General features: G+C 45.5%; 1 protein-coding gene across 1 annotated transcript in view; it reads right to left on the bottom strand.

Annotated features, from left to right (window-relative positions):
- The window catches only part of LOC127048505 (programmed cell death 1 ligand 2-like), a 34,258-nt gene extending 27,671 nt beyond the window's left edge, over nt 1-6,587 (bottom strand). The window contains exon 1 of the mRNA XM_050948379.1: nt 6,332-6,587. The gene's annotated coding sequence lies outside the window, so the exon portion shown is untranslated. The remainder of the gene's footprint in view (nt 1-6,331) is intronic.
- Between the last annotated feature and the right edge of the window lie 1,909 nt (nt 6,588-8,496).

Below are 8,496 nucleotides of genomic sequence, written 5' to 3' on the forward strand. Positions count from 1 at the left end.
TAAGGGACATTTCATCTAATAGAACGTAGTGGTACAGATACACTTTTCATAGATTCATAGATTCCAAGATTAGAAGGGACCATTGTTATCCTCTAGTCCAAGCTCCTGTATAGCACAGTCCATAAAATTTCCCCAAAATAATTCCTACAGTACATCTTTTAGAAGAACATCCAACCTGGATTTAAAAGTTGTCAGTGATGGAGACTCCACCATCACCCTTGTAAATTATTCCAGTGGTTAATTATTCTATCTCTTAAAAATGTGCACCTTATTTCCAGTCTGAATTTGTCTAGCTCTAACTTCCAGCCATTGGATCATGTTATACTTTTCTCGGTTAGAAGGAAAATCCCATTATTAAATATGTGTACCCTGTCATATTGCACCCCATAATGCTTTATAGAAATATGCTTATGAGTGAAAAATATGACATAACTGGAATATATTTTATGCTAGATATGCCATGTAACATATCTTTGCAAAGGTTATGAGCTACTGAATATATTCATCCTGTTTGTATGTATGTATCATTTTTATATCTGAAGTTATGAGTGTTGGCTCTATGTATTAAAGGGTTTGCTGTAGGAAGCACATAAGGCAGATTTAGTCAACATAGTGTGAAAGTGTTATTCAAGTAATTGGGAGTGCTTAACTAACAATGGATTTTGGGAGATTCCAGTGCACATCTGAGCTGTCCTGGGAATGTTCAAACTAACATGTAAACAATGGTGTCAGCCTGCAAAAAGCTGAATCATCCATAGACATGTGACTTGCTCAGGTGGCTACAGACTCCATCTTGTTGCTGTGATCTTGAACAGGAGAACAAAGGGGTTTCCGCCCACAAAAGAGAGAATATAAAAGACCCGGGAAACCCCTCCATTTTGTTTTCAGCTGGCTCAAAAAATGGCCTTTCCATCCCAAAGAGATGCCTGAAAGAAACTGGAACAAAGGACAATAACTACTGGGGTGGAAGTGATTGTTGGACCGAGACTAGGAAAGAGTCTAGTCTGTCAAAGAAGCTTACTGGAACATCTCTGAGGGTGAGATTTACCTGCATTTAGTCTCCTACTGTATTAGGCTTAGACTTGCAAGTTTTTGCTTTATTTTGCTTTGTAATTTATTTTGTTCTGTCTGTTATTACTTGGAACCACTTAAATCCTACTTTTTATATTTAATAAAATCACTTGTTGCTTATTAATTAACCCAGAGCAAGTATTAATACCTAGGGGAGCAAACAGCTGTGCATCTCTCTCTATCAGTGTTATAGAGGGTGGACAATTTATGAGTTGACCCTGTATAAGCTTTATACAGAGTAAAACAGATTTATTTGGTGTTTGGACTCCATTGGGAACTGGGTATCTGGGTGCTGGAGCCAGGAGCACTATCTGAGCTGTTTTCAGTTAAGCCTGCAGCTTTTGGGGGATGTGGTTTAGACCTGGGTCTGTGTTTGCAGCAGGCTAACATGTCTGGCTCAACAAGACAGGGTAATGAAATTCCAAGCTGCCAGGGAAAATGGAGATAGTCTCAGCACATCAGGTGGCAGTCTCAAGGGGGTCCCTGTGACCGAACCCATGACAGTGGCGTAGTCGAGCAGGATCTGTGCACAGCTGATTGCTTTGAGATACTGGCAGTGATTTTAAGTGAATTCTAAGTGTGCTGGCTGGAGAACAGACAAAATGGTTACTGGTCTGTTATATTCTGTTTGCTTATTTTGGGTAAGGGAAATAGGGACAGAAAAGTAAGGAAAATAGTTAAGAGTGAAGATCAGAAGAAGCTAGAACTGCACAGGTTGCAAGTTGCCCAGAAAGGCTTTATACTGGGCACTGGAAAAGTCTCTGTTAACTAAGAAGCCCCTGAGCTGAATGCATTTCAGTTTCAGTAAACTGCAAATGGGTGTGGCACAGCCTTTGGGTCTGTGCTGAAGCTGACTGGAGTATCTAACTTAGCAAGACAGGAGTGGAGGGGTGCCTGTTCTGGCAGGAGGGGGTTCTCAGTGGTATCCCAGCCCATTGAATGACAGTCTCAAGGGGAGACAAATTGAAATTGATGCGCAATTTGCCCGGGAAAAGGCTGCCATGGAGGCAGAAGCAGCCAGATAAGAGACTGCACACCAGCAAACCCTGGACTTAAAAAACAAAGAAACTGAGGCCCAGAGACAAGCACAAATTGAGACCCAGAAGCATGAGCTGGTTGTAATGGAGTGGAAGAGGTTCACAGCTGCATGTATCCTGGAGGTGGAAGTTGGGATCCTGGTGACTGCTGCAGTGGGAACAGACCCCAAGGACTCTGTAGCTGGAAGCAAGCCTAACCTGAATGAAATGGGGGCGGATTTTGCTGGCCAGTGAAGGGTCTGTCATAGCCAGTAGCTGTGAGCTTACAGCTGGATCCGGACCACCTTCCCTTTTGGGAGATACAGGAGTGTCTGATCCAGAGGGGAGCCCAGAGCAGGAAGTCCAGATGGAAGGTGAGGGGGGACAGGTGGGTCTAGCCACCTTTTGTAGGGAGGCTTTTCCCCAAGGGGACGGTGAAAAATCTGCATTTAAAATGCCAAACCCCTCCCCTGTGGATCCGGTTTTAAGGGAAGACTGGGGGGGGGGATCAGTTCTCCTGGAGGGAAGAGTCCACCGAGCTGACCTGTTGGGAGCAGAGAGTTGGGTAACCGAAGAATCCTGTGGCACCTTATAGACTAACAGACGTTTTGGAGCATGAGCTTTCGTGGGTGAATACCCACTTCCTCAGATGCAATCTTATGAGTCCAAAGCACTCCATTAAAGAATGTTATTCCTGCTACCTTTGTAAAAAATAATACTGTCTCTTCAAGGCTGGGCAGAAGAAAAACTCTGCATTTGGGAAGCTTCATAAGGGTTTAACCCAAAGAAATTCCAGAAGGAGGGGCCAAGGGTAGGCATGGTTGCAGTGCATCCTTTCCTTTCCAAAGCTTCAAACATGCCTGAATTGAAAGCCTTCTCCAAAGAGGCAGCAGAATGTGTATCAGAGCACCTACCGTGGTACACAAAGGAATTGGAAAATGCGATAGGCACTAAACAAGCTAAATTGTGTGAACAAAGCCTGTTCACCACAGATTTGCTGTTAATCTTGTCTTTTGCTACTTCATCTATGGGTCAAGACAAAGGAGTTAATACTAACGATAAACGCTTTAAAGATGTGTGACATACCCGATTTGTGGAAAATGCTTTTGTACATGCTTGGGATAGTGACAAAACAGTCTCACAAGCATGTTGCTTTTCAGTTTATACCTCTAAACAGGTTGGAAGCTTGGTACAGCAGCAAAAGCATAACAGGCTTACACTGCTGTGTGGAAGGGGAGACTGAGGCACACCACCTCATGGCATTGGTGGCTAAATGCCCAGACTCTTACACTTTAACCTATGTTGCTATCTGCATTCTGTTACTGGTACTATACTCCAACATGTTTTCAGGCACCCAGAGACCAGGAACCCTGAACTTTGCTAAAACACCTATCAATGACATAAGGTTAAAAAGTACTGGAAGAGGGTGTGACCAGAAACACAAAGGGATTTTACATGTACTGCCTTCGCCATAGACAGTGTCCATGTCTCTGGCAGTACGTTCAGGAGGAGGGTGTGACGTTGCACCCCATGCTGCTTTATAGAAATATGCTTATGAGTATAAATATGACATGTTTTATGCTAGATATGTCACATAACATCTTTGCAAAGGTTATGAGCTACTGAATATATTCATCCTATTTGTATGCATGTATCATTTTTATATCTGAAGTTATGAGTGTTGGCTCTGTTTGTATTAAAAGTGTTTGCTGTAGGAAGCACATAAGGCAGATTTAGTCAACATAGTGTGAAAGGGTTATTCAAGTAATTGGGAGTGCTTAACTAACAATGGATTTTGGGAGATTCCAGTGCACATCTGAGCTGTCCTGGGAATGTTCAAACTAACATGTAAACAATGGTGTCAGCCTGCAAAAAGCTGAATCATCCATAGACATGTGACTTGCTCCAGGGCCACCCAGAGAGTGGGGCAATGTACCCTGGGCCCTGCAGGGGCCCCCATGAGAATATAGTATTCTATAGTATTGCAACTTTTTTATGGAAAGGGCCCCCCAAAATTGCTTTGCCCCAGGCCCCCTGAATCCTCTGGGTGGCCCTGATTTGCTCAGGTGGCTACAGATTCCATCTTGTTGCTGTGATCTTGTACAGGAGAACAAAGGAGTTTCTGCCCACAAAAGAGAGAATATAAAAGACCCTGGAAACCCCTCCATTTTGTCTTCAGCTGGCTCAAAAGATGGCCTCTCCATCCCAAAGAGATGCCTGAGGAAACTGGAACAAAGGACAGTAACCACTGGGGTGGAAGTGATTGACCCAGACTAGGAAAGAGTCTAGTCTGTCAAAGGAGCTTATTGGAACATCTCTGAGGGTGAGATTTACCTGCATTTAGTCTCCTACTGTATTAGGCTTAGACTTGCGTGTTTTTGTTTTATTTTGCTTGGTAATTTATTTTGTTTTGTCTGTCATTACTTGGAACCACTTCAATCCTACTTTTTATATTTAATAAAATCACTTTTTGCTTATTAATTAACCCAGAGCAAATATTATTAATATCTGGGGGAGCCAGGGTTGGCTCTAGGCATTTCGCCGTCCCAAGCACAGCAGACAGGCTGCGTTCGGTGGCGTGCCTGTGGGAGGTCCACCAGCCACGGGACCAGCAGACCCTCCGCAGGTAAGCCACCGAAGGCACCCTGCCTGCCACCCCCATGGCACCGGCAGAGCGCCCCCTGCAGCTTGCTACCCCAATCACACGCTTGGTGTACTAGGGCCTGGAGTCGCCCCTGGGGGGAGCAAACAGTTGTGCATCTCTCTCTGTCAGTGTTATAGGGGGTGAACAATTTGAGTTTACCCTCAGTAAGATTTATACAGAGTAAAGCGGATTTATTTGGGGTTTGGACCCCACTGGGTATCTGGGTGCTGGAGCCAGGAGCACTCAGTTGTTTTCAGTTAAGCCTGCAGCTTTTGGGGGATGTGGTTCAGACCTGGGTCTGTGTTTGCAACAGGCTAGCATGTCTGGCTCAACTAGACAGGTTACTGAAGTTCCAAGCTGCCAGGGAAAATGGGCTCAGAAGTAATCTCAGCACATCAGGTGGCAATCCCAGGGGGGTTTCTGAGATCCAACCCGTCACATACCCTTTTCAGGTACTTTTAGACATCCCTTAACTTTCTCTTTGTTAAGCTAAATAGATTAAGCTCCTTGAGTCAATCACTATATGGAAGGTTTTCTAATCTGTTAATTATTCTCGTGGCTCTTCTCAGAACCTTCTCCAATTTTTCAACATCATTCTTGCATTGTGAACACCAGAACTGGGCATAGTATTCCAGTAGCAGCTGCACCAGTAGTGAATATAAATGTAAAATAACCTCTTTACTCTGACTCGAGATTCCCCTCCTTTTGCATCCCAGGATTGTATTAGCCCTTTTCACCACAGCATTGTATTGGGAGCTCATGTTCATCCAATTATTCATCACAACGCTGCTAAGCTTTTTCAGAATCAGTGCTTCCCAGCATAGAGTCCCCCAACCTGTGAATATTGTGAGAGGACAGTAAGGCAGACAAATAACGTATTATAATATGGAGCATCACCTATGCAACATTGTTTATGTATACCACTGCTCAACTCCACCTTTACTGTGAAAGGAAGTATGGTCTGGCAGATAGGGTACTGAACTGTGGACCAAAAGACCTGGGGTAAAATCCTGACCCCAATGCAGTCAATGGGGATTTTGCTCTTGATGTCTGTGGGGCCAGGATTTCAACAAGCCAAGGTATAACAGTGACCCTGGAATGCAGGATGTAATAAGGGATTAATACAAAGTAAAAGAAAGCAAACACGACTTTTTAGGAGACACATTCTAAAACTCCTAGTGAATTGGAAGCAAGGCAGGATAAGCCTGAGCTGTAAACCAGAGTAAGATAAACTTTGGCAGAACAATAGGTAGGCAGAAACTGCAACATACTGATCTACCAGTTGAAGCTGCTCCCCACCACCATGGCTTTTGCTCTGCCTGTGAAATAGAGAGGACCTATTTGTAAGATTCTGATCCATATCCAGGCTTAGATTCTAAAACCCTCCCTCCCAGGGTTTGAAGTTGTTTTGGAGCTGGGGTTTTGGTTCTGACCCATCTCTGGTCTGAAATCTGAATGGACACCAAACCAGCTGAAACCAGACAAACTGACTATAAATCAAGCAAGATAATCTGACTATAAATCCAAGTAGGAATGCTGTTATCTGCTAGTCACAAAATGCAGCAGAAATCATTTTACATTTTAGCAGCATTATACTCACATCAGACCCATGTAGCTGTTGGAAGAATCAGGGATATATAGCAGATGAAATTGTCAAGATTTCCAAGGCAAAGCACCTCTAACCTATTTGTATGATGCCACAAGAACATCAGAGGGGAAAAGAATAGCAATCCCCCAGCACTTTATGCAGCCAGTAATGGTCCATTTACTCTCTGATTGTATTCACGTATCATGCGTTTTAAAAACTAAAGCTTGCATCAAAAGGAAACCACCCATGTTTCGCAGGAATGGACAGGCACATGTTCAGTTTCATTCTGACTGTTTAAAGCCAGTGAGAATTCTCTGAGCTCACCACTTTGCAAGGCTGTTCTAATCAGAGAACACTTGTTTAAAACACATAAGCTGATTGGGTCAAATTCTGATCTTGGCTAACCCCTGAAAAACAATTAAAGTTACATCTGTGTGGTGCAATAGGGGGCAGAGTTTGGCCACAGAGTTGTTAACCATGTGATCATACTGCACTGTGAAACCACATTGTCTCTTACTAAACTTTCTTAATCCTCATCAGCAAAAGCTTATGTGGCCTTTTCTGCAGAAGGAATACCTAACATTTCTGTAGCACATTCAAACAGCTTTCCAAACACTAACAAACTCCCTTGCCAAGAAGGAAAGCTCTCTGCTTCCTTTCCTCAAAACCCACTTAATTTCCCAGTCGGTCTAACAAGGACTTACTTTTCCGGGGCATCCTAATACAAATCTCAGGTAGAATAAATTAATAAGGAAGAAACCCACCATGTGCTGTTCAAATGCAAGCAATCTCATGACAACCTTCATTTGTATAAATTACACTCCCACCTTCCCCATTATTCATTGTCATCGTCCATGCATTGCAGAATGTTGTATCTAACCTACACTGTATTATCTACAGAGCAGAGGCTATCCTGTTACAAAGGCTTATACCCACCTATGGCACTCTATACCAAGGTCAAATACGAATTTCCCCCATTTTATAGATGAAGAAGCAGAGGCAGAGAGGTTAAATGACTTATCCAAGGACCAAGAATAACAGTATTGTAAAAGGCTTGTGTGCAGACTGCACAACCATACAACTGTGTGGCCAAATCCTCCCCCTCCTACACAATCTGAACATCAGGGAAAGGAGAAGTAAGGAATTTTCTTTTGAGGTTGTGCTGTGGTTCTATAGTCCTATTCCTGCTGCATTATATCTACATGAGTTTGTGTGTGGTTTCTCTTGTGAATCCACCCCCTCGTCCTTGCTTTGTCCCCACAAAACCCTGCATGCTAAGGTGTAGTGAGGATCTAAACAGAGGTGGGCAAACTATGGCCCATGGACCACATCCGGCCCATGAGACCTTCCTGCCCTGCCCCTGAGCTCCTGGCCTGGGAGGCTAGCCCCCGGCCCATCCCCTGCTGTTCCCCCTCCCCCGCAGCCTCACCTCATTGCGCCGCTGGCACAATGCTCTGGGCGGCCGGACAGTGCAGCTGCAGAGCCGCTGCCTGACCCGGTGCTCTGGGCGGTGTGGCTATAGCGCCGCCAGCCACTGGTGCTCCAGGCAGCGTGGTAAGAGGGCAGGGAGCAGTGGGGATTGGATAGAGGGCAGGGGAGTTCGGGGAGGTGGTCAGGGGTGTGGATAGGGGTTGGGGCGGTCAAAGGGCAGGGAACAGAGGTGGTTGAATGGGGGCAGGAGTCCGGGAGGGCAGTCAAGAAGGAGAAGACTGGTTGGATGGGGCGGGGGGGGGGGGAAGTCAGGGGTTGGGAGTCTGGTCAGGGGACAGGGGGTGGTAGATGGGGCAGGAGTCCTGGGGGGGCTGTCAGGGGACAGGGGAAAGGGGGGGTTGGATGGGGTAGGAGTCCTGGGGGGCTGTCAGGGGGTGAGAAGCAGGGAGGGTCAGATAGGGGTCGGGGGCCGGGCTATGCATGGCTGTTTGGGGAGGCACAGCCTCCGCTAACCGGCCCTCCATTCAATTTTGGAAACCCGATGTGGCCCTCAGGCCAAAACGTTTGCTCGTCCCTGATCTAAAAGCTGGGCTCTACAATGCACAGGAAATACCTATTCCTGAGTGCAATCCAAGATTCCTATCCCCTCATGCAATGGAGCTGCACTGGTCCGATTCCACTGGGTTCATAATCCTCCTCACTAGTGGAGGGGTTCCACTACCATCAGGCCCTCTGAGCCAGTGGCT

Source organism: Gopherus flavomarginatus, chromosome 3 (genome assembly GCF_025201925.1).
Source record: "Gopherus flavomarginatus isolate rGopFla2 chromosome 3, rGopFla2.mat.asm, whole genome shotgun sequence".
Lineage (NCBI taxonomy): Eukaryota > Metazoa > Chordata > Testudines > Testudinidae > Gopherus > Gopherus flavomarginatus.